The sequence below is a fragment of the Marmota flaviventris genome, chromosome 20, assembly GCF_047511675.1.
Source record: "Marmota flaviventris isolate mMarFla1 chromosome 20, mMarFla1.hap1, whole genome shotgun sequence".
NCBI classification, from domain to species: Eukaryota; Metazoa; Chordata; class Mammalia; order Rodentia; family Sciuridae; genus Marmota; species Marmota flaviventris.
This window is the reverse complement of record NC_092517.1, coordinates 17333285-17356292: the sequence shown is the minus strand read 5'-3', so window position 1 is coordinate 17356292 and position 23008 is coordinate 17333285. Positions and strand designations below refer to the sequence as shown.

Genomic DNA, 23008 nt, shown 5'->3' with positions numbered 1-23008 from the left:
AACATATATTTTTTCTTATTATTGTTTCCTTTTTCTTGTTAAGAATTCAGACTGTAGTGTCCAAGTCACAGGGTAGTTGAATGTTTAATTTGTTTGTTCGTTGGCCTTTTGGTATTGGGGATTGAATCCAGGGATGCTTTACCTGCTGAGAGTCTTGTTAAGTTGCTAAGGCTGACCTCCAACTTGTGAACCTCCTGTCTCAGCCTCCGGAGTCACTGAGATTACAGGTGTGTGCCCCCATGCCTGCCCAATTTTTAAGAGAAACTGCTAAACTGTGATTAAAACAGTTGTTTCTTTTTGTTTTTCCATTACCAGTGTGTGTGAATTTCTAATTCTACACCCCTGCCAGTACTTAGTCTGGTCCATCTTTAATTTAGCCCTTTAAATTTTTAAAAAAAAAATTTTTGTTTTAGTAGTAGATGGACACAATGCCTTTATTTTGTTGATTTATTTTTATGCGGTGCTGAGGGTTGAACCCATTGCCTCACATGTGTTAGGCAAACTACCAAACTCACTACCACTGAGCCACAACCCCAGCCCAGCCCTTTAAATTTACTGCTATCTTTCTAAGGTTTCAATTACATTTCCCTTGGAATTCTTGATGTTGAACATTAAACAAAATAATTTTTTATTATTTTTAATATATATTTTTTAGTTGTAGGTGGACATGATATCTTTTTTTCATTTTTATGTGGTGCTGAGGATGGAACCCAGTGCCTCACGTGTGCTAGATGAGCACTCTACCACTGAGCCACAACTCCAGCCCCCTTATTTTTGTTATTATACATGACAGTAGAATGCATTTATACACTTTGTATGCTAATACATAGATGGGATATAATTTCTCATTTTTCTGAATGTACACGTTGTAGAATCACATTGGTCATGCAGTCACATTTATACATAAAGTAATAATGTCTGTTTTATTCTACTATCTTTCCTATCCCCACATCCCCTCCCCTCCCCTCACTTCCCTCTACCTAATCTAAGGTAAGGCTATTCTTCTCTAGTGTCCCCTGCTTTATTTAAACAAAAGAATTTTATTGTTGCATTATAGTTACACATAATAGTGGGACATGTTATTACATATTTAAAATGCACATAACATCATTTGGTTAATTTCATTGAGCATTTTTTCTTGTTTTTTTCTTAACCAGTAAATCTTTGTTGAATATCTTTTCCTATTTTTTAAATTTTTTTTTAGTTGTAGTTGGACACAATACCTTTATTTTTATGTGGTGCTGAGGATCGAACCTAGGGCCCGGCGCATGCTAGGCAAGCACTCTACCGCTGAGCCACAATCCCAGCCCCAAATGTCTTTTCCTATTAAAAAAAAAAAAAAGAGTTTAGCAATCTTTATCACTAATCATAATTATTATATGAGGCTAAGTGGCTCATATCAAGCATTAGATACCTTCATCTAAAAATAAAGAGCAATTTTACCATTTCTTACTTTAGTCCAAAGTATTTCTTTGACAGAATCTGTTAACATTTTAATTACTATAATGGGCTTTGTATATCAACCTGAGTAACAAAATGTACTCCTTTTTTTTGGTGATGTTTGTTTTCTGCATAAATATTCTAATTTGATGATACCAAATTTTGCCAAATAATGTTCCAGTTTTCATATGCTTAAAATTAATTAGTAAATGTCTGAAGGCTAAATATTGCCTCACCCAAATCAGAACAATTTAGATAATGTTTTCAAAACAGCATGGGCATACTCCCCGCCCTGCCCCCCTCACGTATTTTTGGTGCTGGGATGGCAAGCAGGTGTGGTACCAATGACCTAGACCCCCAACCCAAATTTCCCATGTTTAAAATCTATGTGCTCCTCCTGGTCCTCCCCTCTTCTACAGCCCCCCCACCTCCATTCGACTTTTTTTTTTTTTTTCCAGTACTGAGGATTGGTCCCAGGGGTGTTTTAATATTGAGCTACATCCCCAGCCCTTTCATTAACTGGTTTATTTGAGACAAGGTGTTGCTAACTTGCCCAGGCTGGCCTCAAATTTGCAGTCCTCTTGCTTCTAGCCTCTCAGGTAGCTGGGATGTCAGGTGTGGGTCACCAGGCCAGCCTCTGGATTCCTTTTCTTAATAGTGTTCTTCCAGGAGCAAAACTTCATTTTGAAAAAGCTCAATCTGTCAATCATCTCATTTATGATTCATGCTTTTTGTATGCTAGAAAAAATTTTGCCTAGCTTGAAGTCAGACTTTTTCTGTGTTTTCTTCTAAAAATTAATAGTTTTAGCTTTTACATTTAGATTGATCAATCATTTGGGGTCACTTTTCTCAGGGGTGTCCTTCGATGCTTCTGAAATCTATAAATGAATCTCCTATGACCTTCAACTTGGAGTCAATCTTGCTACCTACCTTCACTCCTTCACCATTCATCCATAAGCCTGTCCATTTTACTTGCTAAATAGAGTTCTTCCCTACTGTCGCCCTCCTCTCTTGCCTTGATGACATACTCTGTGGCTGGCTAATTGGCCTCCCTGCTCCAACTCTGAGACCATTTAACCCTCCACTGCTGAGCAATCATTTAAAAAGAGATATAACGATCAAGTTACACTCCCTGTGACCATGCTGGAAAAATCCTCAAAGGGTTCCTCAAACTCTCAAAGTCCCAAATCACTTACTTCTTCCTACACTCAGTCTGCTCCACATTCGGGGAGGTCTTTCAACGCCCCTTCTGGCAATGTTGATACTGTCCACCCTCCCACCAAGTTAGCCCTTCCCGTTCGGCTTTTGGATTGTAGCCCCAACCTTCTCGACTAGTCTCCCCCATAAAGGTTGTCCCAGCACCACAGATCTCTCAGAGGAGGGATTACTAATTTCAAATTTGATTTTGTCTGATTCCCCCATGCACGTTTTCCTTCTCCATCGGCTCTCAAGACTTCAGGAGGCCAAGGACTCCCAGCTCCTCTAACATGGAAGAAACCTCAATACCTAAGTGATGACCTAAAAAAAAAAAATGAATTGGGGAAATTGGGAATAATAAAAGGAGGGGCTGGGCTGGGCTGGGGTTGTGGCTCAGGGGTAGAGCGCCTGCCTAGCACACAGAAGCACTGGGTTCGATCCTGGGCAACACCTATAGATAAATAAAATAAAATAAAAAAAAATCAAAGGACGGGCTGGTGCTGGCTGCTTGCGATTTCTTCAGCAGTTAAGTTCTTATATCTGATGTAAAATAACAGCCTTTGCCCTTTTCCCAGCAGCCCGCTAGGCGGAAGGAAGGCCTTCGCGACTAAGGTAGGGAGCAGAAACGCGGGAGCCGGAGCGTCACCCAGAAATCCGCGCAAAACTGCGCTGCTCAAGGGCGTCGTTCTCCAGAAATGGGGTTCTCCCTCAGGAGCTCGGTTCCCGCAGCTTTAGGTCGGGAGACGCTCACCTGGAACCGCTCCGCGACACACCTGCAGCCGCCCAGCGGAGTCGGCCAGGCACCGCGTGGGTGGGCGGACCGGGGTGGGTGGGGCGTCGGCTTATATAGCCCTCGGCTCCGCCCCCTCGCGGCGTGCGCGCGCCTCCGCGCAGGCGCCGTCGGCCGGGGGCGGAGGTTGTGGGCGGCGGCGGTGGTGGCGGTGGCGCGCGCGCTCTCGCTCCCTCGCGCCGGTTCGCGCTCCCGCGCCGGGGTGAAGGCGGCAGCGGCGGCGGCGGTAGCGGCGCGGGGGGAGGGCCGGGAGGGGGGTGGTTGGGGGGGATGGACCCGGCGCGGCGGCTGCAGCGGCAGGAGCCGGCGCTTGAGCTCGGGAGACGGCGCTGGCGGAGACGCCGGCTGCTCCTCCCCTCCCCGCCGGTGAGTGAGCGCCCCCGTCGCGGCCGCGGTCCCCTCACGGGCGGCCCCTCGGCCGGGTGGGGGGAAGAGTGCGGTGCGGGAGCGGGGCCCGGTGCCGCTGCCGCTGCTGTGGGCCCGGCCTCCCGCTCGCGGCCTGGCGCGGCTCAGACCCTCGGTCGCCCCGGTTCGCGTCGAAGCCCCGGGCCTAGGGCTCGACCCCTGGGCCTCTTTTCTGTCCCCGGCTCGGTGTCCTGTCAGGTCGGCCCCGGGGCTCCCTCGGCCACCCCTCACCGCACCCCCTTCCTGAGCCCCGGGGCTGAGGTGAGGCAGGGGCCGAGAGGACTGGGGCCGAGGCCCGAGGACGGAGCGGTCGGGAGCCGGCTCCCGTGGGGGCGGGGGTCTGAGGTCCTCGGAGCCCCGGGTCGCCTTGGTCCCCAGAAGTTGGCCACCGGGGCTCAGGCCGTTGCCACCTGAAACCAGTTCTGTGCCTTTTGTTTTGATTTGGAACTTGTTTTGTCGGGGAGGAGGGAGCCCGTCGTCCTGGGGAGCACGGGGTGGTGCGAGGTGGGGTGTGGGTCCCGGCTGGTTGGGTTTGGCCCCAGGGTGCCCTTTGTGAACCCCTTTTTTAGAAAGAGGGAAGGGGGCGAAGAAGTGAGTCACACCTCCCCCCCAAAGGCCAGAGATCCCTCTGTGGCTTGCACATCCCTGCTTCTGCAGCCTAAGGGAAGGTGTGTGTGCTGGTGGTCCAGGGGCTGGCTGGATTCATCCCTTAACAGCATGGATGGTGAGGATCCCCCATGTGATTCTGTTGCTCGAGTTCCTCTAGAGGCATTTGGCCACTTGAGCAATTTGGACAATTCTCCTTTGCTTTGGTGACACATTCTACCTGAGGCTTGGTAGATCCTAGCTTGTGCTTGCAGGCTGCCTCCATCCTGACTTGTTAGAGAAGTGGACCCTGGCCTCCCATCCAAAGTGATTCTAGAAGTCTGACTTACTCGTCAGAGGTACCTGTGCCCTAAGCATCTTTATGATTTTTTTTTTTTTTAGCTTACTGTTAAAAAAAAAAAAAAGCTAAACCATTCCAGATCTTGAAAAAACAGTAGGCTACTTTAAAATAAAACAAAAGTTGGATTTGTACATACCTTCTGTCCAGTCTCTTCAATTTTTGGAAGTGATTGCTCAAGCCAAACCCTTATCTTTTTAAAGGACCTGTGAATAGTAATTATCGCAAAGCCTGAAGGAAAGAATCTTGTGAAAAAGGTTAATGACATAAAATTCCTCCAGGAGGTGGGTACATTTTTTTTTTCCCTCCATTTGTATAGATCAGAAGATTGAGACTCAAATTGTGAGTAGGTGGTAGTTTTACTAGTGTCATGTAACAAACAATGCTTATAGGTGGGATTTGAACTCAACAGTACCTGGTCCTGCACCAACAGAGTTGGCTTGTATTTTTTTTGAAATCACACACCCACTCTCTGGCTAGTATAGAAAGATTAAAAAGCTGCTTCTGGTCTGTGGGCGGTAACCTTTTAATTTTCTAAAGAGTTTTCAACTGCTTACAGAATAGATGCTGATCAGCAGCATAGGAAAAATTTAGATATCAAAAATTCATTAGCAAGTGTGATCTAGATCTGCTATAATTATGAGCATTTATTAAGATGTGGCATGGTGTTGATGCTCTGTACTATGTTTAGGAGATGTCATTTCTTAAGTATTTGCATCTTAAGATAAACAGGAGCCCAGTCAGCTGACAATGGTTTGGCACCTTGCACTAATTCAGAGGACCTTTCATGAGCAACTTTGTAGTCTACAATTTCCTGAAGAATCCCAGTGTCCTGGACTAGCTGGTGACCAACATTATTACTTTATTTCTCTCTCTACTAGAATATTTCCCATTTTCTTTAAGAGTTTGTTCACAGCCTAAAACCTATGATGATTAAAGACTTAATATAATATGTGGTGACACATTATACCTTAGGTTTGGTAGAAGTTTAAACTTCTCAGGTCCATAAGCCATTTATTAATTTTTTTCATCAAATATTTATTGAATCCTTACTTTGTTCCAGAATTTTTTTCTAAGAATTGAGTTTCAGGATGGGAACAAAACAGACAAGGGCCTCTGCCCTCACTGTGCTTTATTCTGTGTCTCTGAGAGAATGAGGAATAGAAAAGCAAATAGAGAAGACCACCTCAGATAATAATGTAGCCAGCAATCAGTACTTTTGTGAAAGTCAAAAAAGTAAATATTTTAGGCTTGGTGGGCCATACAACTTCTGTTGCAGCTGTTCAACTTTGAGTGCAGAGGCAGCCTAGGCAGTAGAAAAATTAGCATGCCTATTTTCCAATTAAATTTGGACAACAAAATTTGAATTTCATATAATTTTCACATCATGAAATATTCATTTAAAACAATCTCCCCCAATCTCTTAAATATGTAAAACTATTCTTAGCTTACAGGCCATTCATTCACACACATGGACCAAGCTGGTTTGGCCTGCATGTAAGTCTGGCCTTTTATAGAAAAAGTTTACTGACCCCTGATAGAAGCTATGAAGGAAATTAAACAAGCCAGTGTGACTAGTGAGTGACTGGGGCGGGGGGGTGGGGGTGGGGAAGGGTTGCTAAGTGAGGGAGGCCTCATAGGCAGAGGGGTGTGAGTGGTCCTCTGAAAGATGGAAGAGCTTCTCTACCTGTAGAAATGAGTTCCTGTGTTCCCCAGTATTGAGCTTCCCCCACATAACAGGTCATTCTTGCCTTTTATTTTGTTGCTTTCCTCTTTTTGGATTTTAAATTCTACCCTTTTCTAGAATTCAGGACTTGAAAGAGATCTTCTCACCCAGTTCTTCTTTCCTAAAATGTTCTTTGTGATTTTTCAGTCTCTGAACACCTTTTATGACAGAAAATTCATTTTAGACTTAATTGTTAGAATATTTTTCTTGTAGGATTTGACTTTTCTGTCTCAAGTAAGCCTGCAGTGGAGTGGTGCTTCATTCCAGGGGAATGAAGGATTAGGTCCTCAAATTAGTGCATGGGGCAAAAATCACTTAAGTTGAAAAGTGTACTTGAAAATTTCTTAAATTGCTCAAATAGTGTGCGTGTTTTTGTGTTTATAACTGTATAAAGCGTTTACTTTGTTTTGTTTGTTTTTTGTGGTTTTGTTTGGAACTGGAGATTGAACCCACTGAACTATATCCCCCATTCTTGCTATTTTAACTAAGAGTCTTGTTAAGTTGCATAGAGTCTCACTGAGTTTCTGAGGCTCCCCTTGAAGCTGTGATCCTCCTGTCTCAGCCTCCCAAGTTGCTGGGATTACAGCCCTGCACCACTGCACCCAGTTCCTGTATAGTTTTTATGCACACTAAAGCCTGAGAGAGAGGCACTGCACTTTACCAAAGGAAGGAACAAGGGGAATTAGTTACGTAGATATCTAGGCCTACAAACTATTTGCTCTTCAGAGAGTCAGGGATAGAGAAGAATTCTAATACGTTCCTGCTTGCATGCAGCATCGAATTCTCTTTTTACATTAAACCTTTACTACATTAATGTTTATAGATGTACTGTGAATCTTAAACAAGCTAATATATAGGAAAGGATGTGGCACATACAGTGTGCTAGGCCTGTTTGCAGGATTTGAATCTAGATTTTTGCTTTATTGGGTTCACATATGCATCATCCTTTGAAAAGTTGTGGAGAATAACTTGGCCACCTGCTTCCTATCTTTCCATATTGGCATTTCCTGTTGTGGCTGTAATGAACAGCTGTCACTTTCTTTGTCCTTGAATGTGGGCACATTTCACCAGAGGTCAGCTTGTAAGTTAAATGGGTATATGATGTAACCATTTTTTAGCCACGTGACCCTTAAAGTATTTGAACACTGCTATTATGTCTCTCATTTAAGGCTTTATTTTTCCGGGCTAAATTTTTAAATTAAACCTCTTTTAACTTTTTTTTAATCTCCCTTCTGGTTGTCCTTATGAGTGTACCTGTTTATCTTCTTTTTAACTTTGGTACCCTGCAGTACATTTTAAGGTACAAATTCAAGTTTTCTTTCTTCCTTGAAGCCTTCCTTCACAACTCTTTTCCTCCTCTGTGTTTCTAATACGCTTTTAACTATACTTCTCATTTACTGTTTTCTTATTTCTGTATCTTTCATGAGTATTTGTCTACTCACAGTGAGACTGCAAGGCGGAGATCATATTTTAGCATCATTTGTGTCCTAGGTGCACTAAGTGAAATTATAAGTATATAGTCCATCATGAGTATTTCATTTTAAAAAATAAACATTAAGAACAAATGTTTTTAGAACAGTGTTAGATTTACAGAAATGTTATGAAGATTACCAGTGAGAATTCCTGTCTATCTTGCACCCAGTTTCCCCCTTTTTAAAAACATATCAATGTGGTTCATTTATCACAATGAACCAATATTGTTGCATTATTACTAAGTCCATGCTCTATTCATATTTCTAGTTTTTCCCTAATGTCCTTTTTCCATTCTAGGATCCCATCCCATCCAGAGTATGTTTTCACAGTCATATTTCTTTAATTCCTCTTGGTTGTGAAAGTTTCCCAGACTTTCCTAGGCACTGTGGGTCCCTCTTTCCATACCCCCAGTACTAGAGATTGAACTCAGATTGCTCTGCCACCGAACTACACCCTCTGTTCTTTTTATTTTGTATTTTGAGACAGGGTATTGGCAAGTTGCTGAGGCTGTCCTTGAATTTAAGATCCTCCTGCCTCAGCCTCCTAGGTGTGCACCACCATCCCTAGCTTCTACAAAAATTTTGTTGTTCAGATTGTTCTATCTTTGGCTACTTGTCCCTTCTTTGTGGCATACCCAGTCATTGTGTGTGTGTTTTGGGTTACTCTCTTGTCAGTGTAAGATGCTTCCAGGTTCATCTTGCATATTCTCTGCTCCAGTCCTATAATCAGTCATTTCTCCAAGGAGTCCTGATTGCTTTTATTGGAGAGTGGTATTAGAAGGCAAGGCTCTGGGTATTGGGTGTGCTTGTTGCTACCAGAGTGTAATTGCTTCTAGGCTCTCTTCAGGTGACAGATGAAGGAGATGTGTGTGCGTATTCACCTTTTAATTTCATATATCTATAGATATTTGTGTATGTTACTATCTACATTGATATGAAGCTAAGCATGAGTTCATGATGTCTCCAACTCTTAATTGCCACATGGATAATTCACCTCTGACTTCACGGTGAGAAACCTGGCTCACACTGTCCATCCACTGACTTAATTCTTCAATTCCGGTGTTCACCTACTGTGGAGTCTATACACCTGTGGGAAACGACTTTCTCAGCTAGAATAATACAGTGCTTGTGGATAGTTCCTTTTGCCTTTGGTCTCACAGACACTGCTCATTTTCAGCCTTTCTTTCTTTCCTTTTTTTTAATAGTTGTTAATCAGCCTTTACTTTATTAATTTTTATGCAGTGCTGAGAATTGAACCCAGTGCCTCACACATACCAGGCAAGTGTACTACTGCTGAGCCCCAGTGCCTCCAGCCTTCTTAGGTCAGCACTTGTTCTTCTTGCTCCTTCCTGAGTCTGTGTCATGTAGTTGTGAAAGATTTTGAGTGTGTGTGTGTGTGTGTGTGTGTGGAGGGGAGTGGTGGTGGTACTGAGAATTAAATCCAGGGGCACTCTACCTCTGGACTACATCCTCAGCCCTTTTTATTTTGAGATGGAGTCTGGTTAAGGTGCCCAGGCTGGCCTGGAACTTGCCATCCTGCTGTCCCAGGCTCCAGAGTTGCTGGATGGCCTGCGTCGTCATGCCTGACTGACTGAGATGCTTCTGTGCGGTTCTGTACTCCATGCTGAGATGCCCATACTTTCTAATTCCTTAAGAATTTGCATTCATTTAGGTTTACTCTCTGTGCTATCAAGTTCTGTAACTTTTGATAGACTTTCAGTAGCTCACATTCACCATTACAGAGTAGTTTCACAGCACTGAAAAGATTTGTGTCACACCTGTTTGCTTCTCCCACAACAGCTGTTGGCAGCCACTCGCTGATCTGTTTATTATCTCTATAGTTTTGCCTTTTCTAGAATAACTATGTTAAAAATTTTAAGTGTTTTCCTTCCTTCTTTCTTTCTTTTTTAAACTAGCAAAGCATTTTTTCAAGTAGTGGGAAATACAAATACTTACATTTGGAGCTGAGTATGGTGGCCATGCCTGTCATCCCAGGACTCAGGAGGCTGAGGCAGGAGGATCACAGGTTGACGGCCCTATTCCTATCTCAAAATAAAGGTCTAGGAATGTAATTCAGTGGTAAATTGCCCCTGGGTTCAATTCCCAGTACCTTTAAAAAAAAAAAAAAAAAACTTGAACATTGTTGTGTACTTTTTTGTTTGAACATATGCTGTCAATTATCCTGCACATGTAACCTGTGTATTTCTTAGGATAAATTTGTTGTCATATAAAGTGGAATGTTATCTAGTGCTTTGACTTGGGGTAAAATGCTGGAAGATTGCTACTTCTCCATGACATGGTATTCAGTGAATACTGAATTCACGTTGTTGTCTTGACTCCATTGTATAGAATGGAGAATTTTGGTTCAGATGAGGTAACAGTAGGTAGACTTCCTCTGGAATTCTGTCACAGATACATCCTGAATTATGTATCACTCAGTTTTCTCTCTGAAAATAGCAAATGATCTCTCACAAGAAGTTGTAAATAAGATCTACTGGTGAAGCTGGATGTGGTGGCACATGCCTGTGATCCCAGCTACTCAGGCTACCGCAGAGGATCATAAGTTTGAGTTGCCAACTAGGGCAGGCTTTTTTTTTTTTTAATTATTTTTTTAGTTGTCAGTGGACTTTATTTATTTATATGTGTTGCTGAGAATCGAACCCAGTGCCTCACACATGCTAGGTAAGTGCTCTACCACTGAGCCACCACCCAAGCCCAACCAGCGCAGTTTACAGAAACCCTGTCTCAAAATCTAAGAGGCTTGGGGTGTAAGTTCAGTGGTAAAGTTCCTGAGTTCAGTCTCCAGTACCAGGACGAAAAAGAAAAGAAAAAAAAAAAAAAAAAGGTTGTTAATGGTCTTAAGGAATCTCACTGTATGAATTGTATTTCCCATTATGTATTCAGAGGGATAGTAGGCAGGATTCCCATCCTGTAATCTATTTGGCATCAGTGATATTGTATTACAGTGATTTTATTCTCACTAACCACATTTCCCCTGGGGTTTGAACTATAATAGAGTCGTGTCAAATATTGTTGTTTTTCTTTTCCTGTTTCAGCCTCTGACCCTGAAGCTTCATTTTGAAGCTTTTGCTTTGACAAATTCATTTTCTTCAGGAAGACTTGGCAAAAGTTTTCTCCTCTTGCCAGTTTGGGGCATCCTGACCAATTCATTGAAACTTAATGTTGTTTTTCAGACTTCAAAACAGGGAACATTCTTTGCTATCCTTGTAACTCTTTTCTAAGTGACTTCTGGGTTCCCTGGAGACACTGGAAGCTAGGTAAATTATATGTTGACCACCATCACACTTTCTCTAACGGAATTTCTCTGTAGGCGACCCCTTCAATTTTTTTCTTTTCTTTTTCTTTTTTATCTTTTTTTAGATGAGGATCTCACTTTATTTCCCAGGTAGGCCTCCAACCCAAGAGCCTCCTCCTGCCTCAGTTTCCCCAGTAGCTGGGATCACAGGCATGTGCCATCATGCCCAGGTCTGTAGGCAGTCCCTTCAGAGGCGTGTCAGACCATTGCCTGTATAATAGAATGTGGGGATGGCTAAAGAAGATTTTAGTTTTAATTTTATTTCTTCAAAAGACGGACTCTATTCAGACAAGTAGCTAGCTTATACCTTAGAGCTTTTTTTTTGAGGTGCTGCAGCATTGAGCCCAGGCCCTTGAGCATGCTGGGCAAGTGCTAGAGCACTGAGCGACATCCCCAGCTCATAGAGCTCCTCCTTCTAAAAAAGGAATGATATTGATTCTAATTTATAGTAAAGTGTGATGGTAAATGAGTTCCGTTAATCACAATATTTTGAATTTTGGAAGATGGGCATGTTGGCAGATAGTTTATTGTAATTTTTTTTTCTTTTTGCAGTACTTGGAATTGAACTACCACTGACCCAGATCTGTAGCCCTTTTTATTTTATTTTGAGACAGGGCCTTGCTAAATTGCCCAGACTTGTGATCCTCCTGCCTCAGCCTCCTGAGTTGCTGGGATTACAAGTGTGCTTCATTGCAGTTGGTTTGTGAAAATTCTTCATAGTGCTATTTTTTGTAATAATGTCTCATTATAATAAAAATCTCTGTGTGTGTGTGTGTGTGTGTGTGTGTGTATTTGTTTATCATTTGCAGGACTCTTCATTCTTTAGTGTAGTTTCAGGTTTCTGTGTGATATCACTTTTTTTTTTAACTTTTATTTAGTCGTAGATGGACACAATACCTTTATTTTATTTATTTATTTTTATGTGGTGCTCAAGATTGAACCCAGTGCCTCACATGTTCTAGGTGAGCACTCTACCACTGAGCCACAACCCCAGCCCAGAGGACTTCTTATACTGCAAGTTTGCTGGCGATGAATCCTTTTAGCTTGCATTTCTGAAGGCGTCTTTAATTTGCCTTCATTTGTAGGCGCTGTGTTCACTGGGTGTAGAATTCTAAGTTGATAGATTTATTCTTTTAGTACTTTAAAGATGTTGATCTGCATCTGGTCTTCATGGTTTCTGAAGAGAAGTCTGCCGTCACTGGGTTTACTTTTTCTTCCTCTGTGTGTGATTGTTTTCCTTGGGCTACTTTTATTTTCCTTTCAAAGATATTTTTTTTGTAGTTAAATGCACATGATGTAAAATCTGTTATCTTAACCGTTTTCAAGTGTACAGTTCATTGGCATGAAGTACACTCTTAATGTTGTAGCCATCCTTACTATCCATTTCCAGAACTCTTTCATCTTGCAGAGTTAAAACTTGGTACCTAGTAAATTCTAATACCCAATTCCCATGTCTCAGCTCTTGGCATCTACCTGTGAATGTGACTACTCTTAAGTACTTCATATAAGTGGAATCAGAGAGAGTTTTTCTTTTTGTGACAAAATTGTTTCATTACATAATGTACTCAGGGTTCATTCATTTTGTGGCATGTATAAAAATTTTGTTCCTTTTAAGACTGAATAATATTCCATTATGTGTATATTCCACATGTACACATATGTATATTCCACATATACATTTGCTTATCCGTTCCTATCCATTCATTCAGGATGAATGCTTGGGTTGCTTCCTTATTTTAGCTGTTAGGAGTAATGCTTCTATGAACATGAGTGTGCAGGTATCTCTTAAAGACCCTGCTTTCAGTCTTTGGGTATGTAACCAGAGTGGAATTGTTGGATCATGTAATAATTCTGTGTGTGTGCGCGTGTGCACACATGTGCATACATATGTATTTTCTTTTTCTGTTTTGATTCTGGGGATTGAATTACATTTAATTTTTTTTGAGAAACTGCAATATAGTTTTCCCACAGAGATTGTACCATTGTACCTTCCCACCAATAGTTCACAAGGGTTCCGGTTTCTTCACATCCTCACCAGCACACACTTATGTATGTATTTTATAGTAACCATCCTAACTGTTATGAGGTGATTGTGATTTGCATTATAATTCTGATTTGCATTTCTCTGTTGGAGGTTTTGAGCATCTTTTTATGTATTTATTGGCTATTCTTGTATCTTCTGTGTTAGAAATGTCAATTCAGGTCCTGTGTGTGTGTGTGTGTGTGTATTTTTTTTTTTTCCAGTGATGGCAATTGAACCCCAGGCCTCACACGTGGTAGATTCTTATTCTCCCACTGATTAACATCCAGCCTGTTTTTCTGTTTTTGAGTCAAATTGTTTGCTTTTTGTTGTCATTGTTGAGTCTTAAGGGTTCTTTGGATATATATCACTTTTTACTTATACGATTTTGAAATAATTTCTCCAGTTCCATTTTCTTATGACTCCTTTTAAGATTTTTCCTTGTCTGCGATTTTAAGTAATTTGATTTTCATATGCTTTGGTGGAGTTTTAGCTCTCTATGCACATGTTTTATTTTGACCTTGGTGTGTGTTGAGCTTTTTGAATCTGTGATCTTACAGTTTTCATCAAATTTGGAAAATCTTTGGTTATTATTTCTCTCATTCCAGTTATGCATCTCCTGCTGGAGATCATCCCATAGCTCAAGGGTGCTCTGCTCTTTTTCTCCTGTCCTGTGGTTTTCTCAGTTTCATTTTGCTTAGTTTTTCTTGCTGTGTCTTTACATTCACTTCTCCTCTTCTGCGTTAACCCCATGCACTGTATTTAACTTCAGCCTACTAGGCATTTTCTGCAATCTGGAGTTTTCTAGAAGTGCAGTGATGTGGTAGATATCAAGAAATTAACGGAATTTGTTGCCAAAATAGAACAGGTTTCTAGTTCTATACGATCTCTAATAAAGGTGCCCCAAACCACTCTGTGTGTTAAATTATCTTTGATGTCCCTCAGTTTCCACGTTGTTTCTCTGCCAGACCTACATATGTATTTATTGGCATGATTAGGCTACATTTTCTGCTGACATAGTCATTCCCATTAGTATTTGTTCACTGTTTATTTTTAAAGTACCGGAATGCTTGGTCTGCTTGGCAGACTACCTACATGTACCTATGCTTGTTTGTTTGTGGGATACAACTATCATCTTGCTATAAAAAACATGAAACAGATTTTCATATTTTATTTACCATCCTGCTTATTTGTTAGTAATCAGAGAGTTGGATTACCTTCTGAAATATTCCTTTGGTTGTTGCTGTCATTGATAACCCCAGTGCCAGCTGACTTGGCTCTTTGTATTGCCGCTGTGATCTTTTAATGTTGGCTAATATTAAGTTGAAAAATTTTGCAGCCTGAAAATTGGTAATTGTTTATCAGCCAGTCATTTGCATTCAGTAGAATTTCTTTCTCCTTCTCTTGCCCCTCTGTCCCAGCAGGTGTTCCCCTCTGGAGAAGACACACCCACAGTTAGTACTTCCTTCAGATGTTGACACTTGGTGAACAGCTGCTCTTGGTCACAAGATTTAGAAGACAGAGTCCATCCTCCCAGATTGGATCTCTTTTTGTATGGATCTTCTATTTCTATGTCTTTTTTAAAAAGAACTTTTTTGGAAAACATTTTTGATTACAACTGTTCATCCTCATCTATGCAAAGAAAGGAAAGATATTGCTGGGATTTTGAGGAGGTATGTCTTTTTTTCTTCTGCAAAAATCACATCAGTGAGGCACTGTCAGAAGTACAAAATAATGACCCAGCCATGACACCTTCCTGTCTTTCAGTCACTGTGACAATTTCCTTTCTCCCATTTTCATTTTTTTTCTATAGCTAAACAAGAACTTTTTGACCATATACACTGTATTAGCTCATTTCTTAACATTCTTGCTGAATGTTATTCAACACTGGATTAGACTTAGAAGTAACAGGAAGCAGTTTGAATCTTAATTCCTTAAGTTGAGATTCTGACTTTAATGAACTTTATTCTCATTCTGCATAAACCTCAATGGTTTGGGCAAAAGTAGTATCTACAGCATAATAGAAGAATATATGATTTTATGGTTTGGTTCAGTTTCATTTGCATAATTTGCATGAGGAAGTTTGATAATGTTGATTGTGAACTAAAAATTGAGAGTCTTCAGACTTCAGTTTTGACATTATTACTGCCATGCTTTGAGAATTCAATTATATATTTGTTTTCTAACCTCTAAAATGGGCAAATTATTACTTGTTTTATGTGTCTCGTAGGGTTGTTAAGAATCAAGTGAGGGGCTGGGATTGTGGCTCAGCAGTAGAGTGCTCGCCTAGCATGGGCGAGGCCCTGGATTCAATTCTTAGCACCACATAAAAATAAGTGAATTAATTAAAGAAGAATCAAGTGAGAAAATGTCATCAATAGGAAGGATCGTTGCTGCATTGTGGAGCTGTAGGCCTGTCTGTTCTTTTCACACAAAGCCTCAGCTTTCTTCCTGTCGGCTTTCTGATGGTATAAGCCTGCTGCAGTCATGAAGCAGACTGCTAAATCTCCATTCTTAATCATGGGTGCACAGAAGTTTTTCTAGTGCTTAAGTTTTTACCGAATAGGTGCTCAAGTGTACTGTAGTTTGAACAGTGGATTTGTTGAATGTGATGTTAAGAAAAGGCACTTTCTTAGTAAGGAACCATTTATGAAGGTCTAGCAGAGACTGCTTTGAAGAGGAAACTCATTTGTTTATTATTTTGTGTATTTGACAACTGTTGAATGGTCATTGTGTTCTGGGTACTGACAAAAATCTTTGCTTCTGTAGAGCTTATATTCTATGTTATATGGGGACATAGAGTAAACAAGATAAAGATTAAATGTAAAAATGCAGCTTGTAAACTTTTTTTAAAAAAGTCTTTATTTATTTGTTTTTATGTGGTGTTGAGGATCTAACCCAGGCGAGGCAGGCGCTCTACCACTGAGCCCCAGCCCCAACCCGAAACATTTTTTTTGAGTCCTGCTAAGTTTCTTATGCTGGCCTTGAACTTGTGATCTTTCTGTCTCAGCCTCCTGAGTCATTGGGATTAAAAACTGCCACCATCCCTGGCAGTTTTAAAATTTATGATGACAAGGTCTAGTGAGAAAAGTAAGAGCAGGAAAAGGTTCTTTTGAGGGAATCAAGTGATCATAGGTGGCACAGGCCTCACAGATGACATTTGAGTAAAGGCTTAGCAGAGGTGAGGGAGTGAGTCACACAGATATAAAGAGCCCTCTGGACATGGTGAATGGCAAGTGCCAAGGCCCTGAGGCTGAAATGTGGCTGAAGGATGACCAGGGTGGGTGAGGGTGGCTGCTTTCTTTTGTGGTGCTATATTGAAGGGCTTTTAAAACTTTAGCATGCACGTGAATGACCTTGGAGATCCGTTTAATTCAGATTCTGATTTTGTAGGTCTGAGGTGAAGGGGAGTGCATTTCCAATAAGCTACCAGGTGCTGCTGAGGCTGCTGTTGCTTTGTGGGACTTGAGCTTTTACCCTGAGTAAATGGGAAGTCTTTAGAGGTTTGGGGTAATTGGGTGACATGGTCTGATTTCCATTTTGTCATCATCCCTCCTATGACTGCTGTGTTGGTGGTCATCTAACTGGTGGTTAGATGCAAAGCAGAAGCAGGAGGACCACTTAGGAGTTTGTTATAATTGAAAGAAAAAAATGACAGTTTGCGCCAGGGGGTGCGTAGTGGCACACGCCTGTCATCCCAGCAGCTCAGGAGGCTGAGGAAGGAGGATTGTGAGTTCAAAGCCATCCTCAGCAACAGCGAGGCGCTAACCAACTCAAGGAGACCCTGTCTCTAGATAAAATACAAAATAGGGCTAGGGCTGGGGATGGAGCTCAGTAGATAAAGTGCCCCTTGTTTAATCTTTGGTCCTCCCCCCCACCCCCACCCCCACCCCCACCCCCCCTCCCCGGAAAAAAAAAAAAAAGACTTCAGGTTGCACTAGAAGGTAGCAGTGACTGTGGTGACAAAACAGTCTGAGTTGATAGTTTTCAAGTGTAGTCAACAGGTTTCGCGGGTTGATTGAATAGGTACTGAGAAAAAAAGTGGAGTTGGGGCAGATCTTGGAGTATGTAGTTGCCACTTGTTGAGATGGGAAAGACTGAAAGAAAAACAGGTTTGAGGGAAGAGGTCTTTCTGGAAATGAATGGTAACGATGGCCGATGTGGACTTGACAGGACTGCACTTTAAACTTAGCAATGGTTAAGATAATAGATCTTACATCATGCACGTTTAACCACAAAAGAAATTTTGAAAGGAAGTAAAAGTAGCCTGAGGACAACCACCACAGGTCATGTGCAGAGTTAGAGACCGCCTTTCAAGACTAGTCTCTTAAAGATGTACAGGGGACAAGTTCTCTTCAAAGAATGTTAGAGTTTATAATTTTACACTATATAATACAGAGTATCATGTAGAAGGTGGAAAGCCAGGTATGTGGTGCACACCTGTAATCCCAGCTACTGGGGAGGCAGAGGCAGGAAATTCAAGGGAGTCTGGGCTGCTTGGGGAGAACTGTCTCAAAATTAAAAATGAAAAGGGCTGGGGTTGTAGCTTAATGATACACCGGGTTCAATCCCCAGGACTGTTTAAAAAAGAAAAATAGTGGAATGGTGGCAGGGATTTGTGTATTAGAACTAGGTTTAGGGGCTGGGGATAGAGCTCAGTTGGTAGAGCGCTTGCCTCACACGCACAAGGCCTTGGGTTCAATCCCCAGCACCACAAAAAAAGAAAAAAAACCAGATTTAGTTTCCAGTTACTGCTGTTTGCTGTGTGCAGTGGGAAATTTATGAGATTTAATTTTCCCTTCTGCTCTTGGGGACAATATCTACGTCCCAGAGTTTTGTACACTCCATATAATTTATGCTAACTTAATGCCTGGCACGTAGAGGACATAAAATTAATGCCAATTCTTTTTGGTAGCAAGTATTTGGACAGCATTGCTTACATTTTTCTCTTTTTCTGTTTATACATTGCAGCAAGGTAAGCTGAGAGGTTGGTTATATCAGCAAATCTGCTGTGTCTTTGAGCTTTATAAACATAAACTAGAAGTTGCTGCTTGTGTGTTTCTTCTGCACCATGACCAGTTCTTCAGCTGTCCAGCACCCTGCCAGGTGTCCAGCAATTCCATTTAGTTTTGACACTGTCTGCCTGTAGTTGGTCTCAGATCTCACAAATTAAAGGGCTGAGTCCCACAAAACCGCCCCTACTTTAGATGCCAGTAACTAGTCCCTGGCCACCCACACTTCTGTCCACCTTGGTTGCAGATTCAGGGGTTCCCATGTCTTTCCCTGAGGTTCATAATCGACTAGAAGGACTCCTAGAACTCTGGGAAACACTTTGCTTACATTTACTGATTTACTATCAAGGGAATAACTCAGGAAAAGAGAGCCCGGGCAGGGCATGGGGTGGGATGCAGCGCTTCTATGTGCCCGCCACCCTTGTGTTCACCAGCCCAGAAGCTCTCCAGACCCCATCATTAGTCATCTCCAGCTCCTCTCCCTTCTCCAGGGGTTAAAGGTTCAGGACAACTGTCCAGTCTCAGGTTAGCTCTCTTGGCAACCACCCCCGTTCTGAAGCTATCTGGAGGTCCACCTAGAGTCACCTCATTAGTGTGAACTCAGTGTGGTCAAAAGGAACCTGAATAACAAGGTGGTTCTATCACTGATGAAATACCAAGGGTTTTTAGGAGCTGTGTGCCAGGAACCCAAGGGGGAAAACCAAATTTTTCTTAAACCACACTACTGTTACTTAAAACTAGATCTTGCTTTTAGGCCAGAGGGCTGGCGGCGAGAACTTCAGTGTTGAATTTCTGTAGGCCATTGATAGGTCCCTTTATTTGGTCATGGCGCCACTGCTTGGATTCTTGGTAATGTAAATAACATTTGTCTTTGAGATCCTTAGAAGAAAGCTGTCAGTGAAACAGCTAAATGCCGTGGTCTTGAGGAGTCTTTATCAAATTCCAGTATCTAGTATTGTTTCTTTTTGCTTAGACTTTTGTCCTCACATGGCTGTACTCTAATCCTGTGACGGAGCTGATTCTGCAGTGTGATGTGACAAAAACAGATCATTTCTGACAGGAACGAGGCTCATTTTTCTTAAACTATTGGGTCATGAAATTTGGGTTGAAATCCCTTTTGATGGTCTTTAATCTTTTCTTTTCTGTGATACTAGGGATTGAACCTAGGGCCTTCAGCTGGGATTACAGGCGTGAACCACCATGCCTGGCTCTTAATCTCTTTCGTGGTAAACAGCATGTGAATTTCCATAGCCAAAAGAGGAAAAAGTTGAATTCTTTGGAATTTCTAAAGTCTTTCCTGCTGGTAAAGGTCCCTCTTCCTCCATCTGCCTGTTTTAATATGCTAAGTGAGAGAGATGTACATTGTCTTGTTCAAATACAGGAGTTTCCTTAGAGTGTAAGCCTTAAATTAATATTTTAATCTGTGTATGTGTGTGTTTTACTGAGAATCAATCCCAGGGCCTTGTGTATGCTAGGGAGGCGCTATATCACTAGGCTGTATCTACCCCCCTCCCCGCCCCCACTTTTTAATATTTTTTTAGTTGTCAATGGACCTTTATTTTATTTATTTATATGTGGTGCTGAGGATGGAACCCAGTTCCTCACACACGTTAGGCAAACGCTTTACCAACGAGCTCCAACCCCAGCTCCCCCAGCCCTTTTAATATTTGAGACAGGGTCTTGTTGTGATGCCCAGGCTGTCCTGGAATTTGTGATGATCCTCCTAAGTATTGGGATTAGAGGCATGTGATACACTCCCTGGCTTTAAATGTTTTAAAAATATCCAGTGTACAAGAGCAAGCTCTAGTCTCACCTAGTACCTAGCAGAGTTCTTGGCATTTATTAGGCATTCAATAAATATTTTGCTCTACTAAGAGTTTCAAGTGTCTCCTCTAGTCTTTGTATGATACCAGCTACCTGTGTGACCCAATTGAAATCCATTTCTTATTTCGAAAATCACTAGAATCCTGTTTTACTCTGATTCAGTGACTCAGATCATTCTTATTCTTATTTTTAAAAATGTGCCTTTCCTGTGGCCTTTAAGTCACTCTGTTGAAAACAAACAAGTGCAGAGTCATCATTAGATAGGTTGACTTGGGAAGTGTTGTGAAATTACTTACCCTGTGTGGCCTGTTATTAGCTTAGCTCTTTGTTCTTTCTTTGCTCTTGAAGAATAGCTTTACATTTTCTATCTGTACCAGGTTCAGGCCAGATATTTCGAAAACAAGTAGATTTCTTAGCACCTGCCCAGAGAGGATAGAGTGGAAGCTTCAGAGGCTGAATTTTTTCCCCTAATCATTTATACCCTTAAACAGTACCATGTGCAGATGGTTCATGGCCATGAGAAAGATTATTATTTGAAAAAAGCTTTTCTTAAGACAGGTTTAGAAAAATCTGGCCAGTTGAGCAAAACTTTTCACATTTTTCATGTATTTTTCTGTTTTTACATTTCATATTTGACAGTGATTGTAAGTATTCTGAAGAAATATAGCATTATGATTGTCCAATGTTGAATCTGGTTTTATTTCACATTTGCTTGATTTTTTTTTCTATTACTTAGAGAATTTGCAGTGCTCTTTCAAATATTCTGAAACACAGTTGTTTTGTTTCCACCTTGCAAAAATAACTTTTCCTCCATGTTTTGGTAGTTAGGATTTTCTTTGCTGCACCCTAAAAAGAGACAACCATTAAAAAGAGGAAGAGAGGACCCCTTCCCCAGATTATTTAATGCCTTTAGACTTAAAATTGATGTCACTGTTGACAGTCTCATTGTTAACATTCTTCTAGGTCTAATATCTGCTAGTTCAATGAAAGTTGCATACTATATATTTTTTTTTTTTCTGGTATCGTGGAGAGCAGTTAAAGTCCCTCCTCCTGAAGGCTCAGTTGAGTCTGCTGAAACAAATGGACAGTAGGCAGATTAACCGGTGAACAGCGTGCACGTGCAGTGTGCAGAGGAGCCACCAAATAAAGGGATAGATAGCTGATGGGGGAGGCTTATGGGTACCCTCATCTTCATAGAGGAGAGGTAGCTGTGCTATTTTAGAGGGTAGATCATGGTTTTTGGATACAGAATGAGCCTGCAGGACAGACTGTGACTTGGGATCAAGTTCCTCTGGGCTGTAGGTGTGGTGTTTGAATTTTAGTCTCCTCTTCTGTGGTCTGACTTTAACCTTCCTTGCTCAATGACATTTCAGTAAGAAGACTGGAGGCAGTTGTGTTCTTTGGTGGATCCAGTTTTTAAGTAGACCTCCAGAGAAAGCCCACCCTTGTTTTTTGTTTCTCTGCTGGTGGTCTCAGCATGAAGTCTGAAGCAGTGTGTGTGCAGCATGCATACACATTCATATTCATTCTCTCATTCTCTCTCTCATTCTCTCTCTCTCTCTCTCTCTCTCTCTCTCTCTACTAGAGATTGAACCCCAGGGCTCTTAACCCCTGAGGCACTTCCTTAGCCCTTTTCATTTTTTTAAATTTTGAGACTGGGTCTTGCCAAGTTGCTCAGGCTGGCTTTGACCTTGCCTCTGGGATTACAGGCTTGTGCCACCACACCCAGTTGAAAACTGCATATTTTGAGGTATTGTTTCCTGAGCCCAACTGTGGTGTGGAGGCAAAGGAGGGTTAGGAAGCCTCATCAAGGATGCAGCTTTAGACCTGCCATTGAGGTAGTATTTACTGATGCCAACCCTGCTCAGTATTGTTAGGAAGTTGGGATTTGACATGTCACTAGTCTTCAAGAACCTTACATTCCAGCAAGGAAAGAGAAAACCATCAAGAATAACTACTAGAGGCCACATGGTTTGTATGATGGAAATGCAAAAAAAGGAGACCAGGTGAATACTGAGGTGGTTAGAGAGGTGTTGATCTGTGGCCTGTATTTACATTTGTTCAAACATATGTTGAAGAAAAGGAATGACATTGTAGGTATGAAAAACAGCATGAACGACAGCATGGAGACAGACTGATTTTACACCATGTGTTTCTGCATCTACAAAATGAGCCTATAACTCATCCTTGACCTTTTGAAGATACTGAGTAAGGTCAGTTTAAGATCTGAACTGAGAAGGAGAGTTGAAACAAAGGACATGAGGAAGGCTAGCTTTCTTTCTTTCTTATAGAATGGATTTTCTCATTCTTTGATTTTTTTTTTTTTTTTTTAATTCATAGCTGGGCTTATGCAGGTGAGGACAGTGAAAGTGTCAAGATGTTCTAATCCTGAAATTGTGTGAAAGAAATATAAAAAAAAATTGTGTCATATGCTGAGAATATACATTTGTAAAAATGCTGTGAAGAAAAATTGCTGTCTCAGTTAGGTGTGGAGGTGCACACCTGCAGTCCCAGCTAGGGGAGGGATCCTGTAGTCCAGGAGTTCAAGGCCAGCCTCAGCAATATAGCCAGAGCCCACCTCAAAACAGAAGCAGAAAACTCCAGAAAAGGAAATGATTGCTCTCTTAAGACATCTGTTTTTTCAAAAGTCTTTCAAGTTTCAAACTGGAACTTAAAAAAAAAAATCAGCATGTGACAAACTACTTTATGATAATTTGCCAGTTCATAGCCAATAAAACCAGTATGTGCACTTTATGTCTTTATGGCAGATAATGCTAATGTTTTGAATTTCTGTCTTTCCTGTATGTGGGAGCCAAGAATTCTGTCTGTAGCAAATAGTGAAACTACAGAATACAGCTTTGGC

The 23008-nt window shown here is 41.5% G+C and overlaps 1 protein-coding gene across 6 annotated transcripts in view; it reads left to right on the top strand.

The window, feature by feature from the left end:
* Positions 1–3687: 3687 nt before the first annotated feature.
* Tmcc1 (transmembrane and coiled-coil domain family 1) overlaps positions 3688–23008 on the top strand; it is a 168668-nt gene continuing 149347 nt past the window's right edge. For 2 of the 6 annotated variants that reach the window (XM_071605937.1, XM_071605934.1), the window contains exon 1: positions 3688–3793. The gene's annotated coding sequence lies outside the window, so the exon portion shown is untranslated. Of the gene's footprint in view, positions 3794–4978; positions 5060–14730; positions 14983–23008 lie in introns of all 6 variants that reach the window. The other 4 variants (XM_071605932.1, XM_071605933.1, XM_071605935.1 and 1 more) reach the window with 4 other exon arrangements.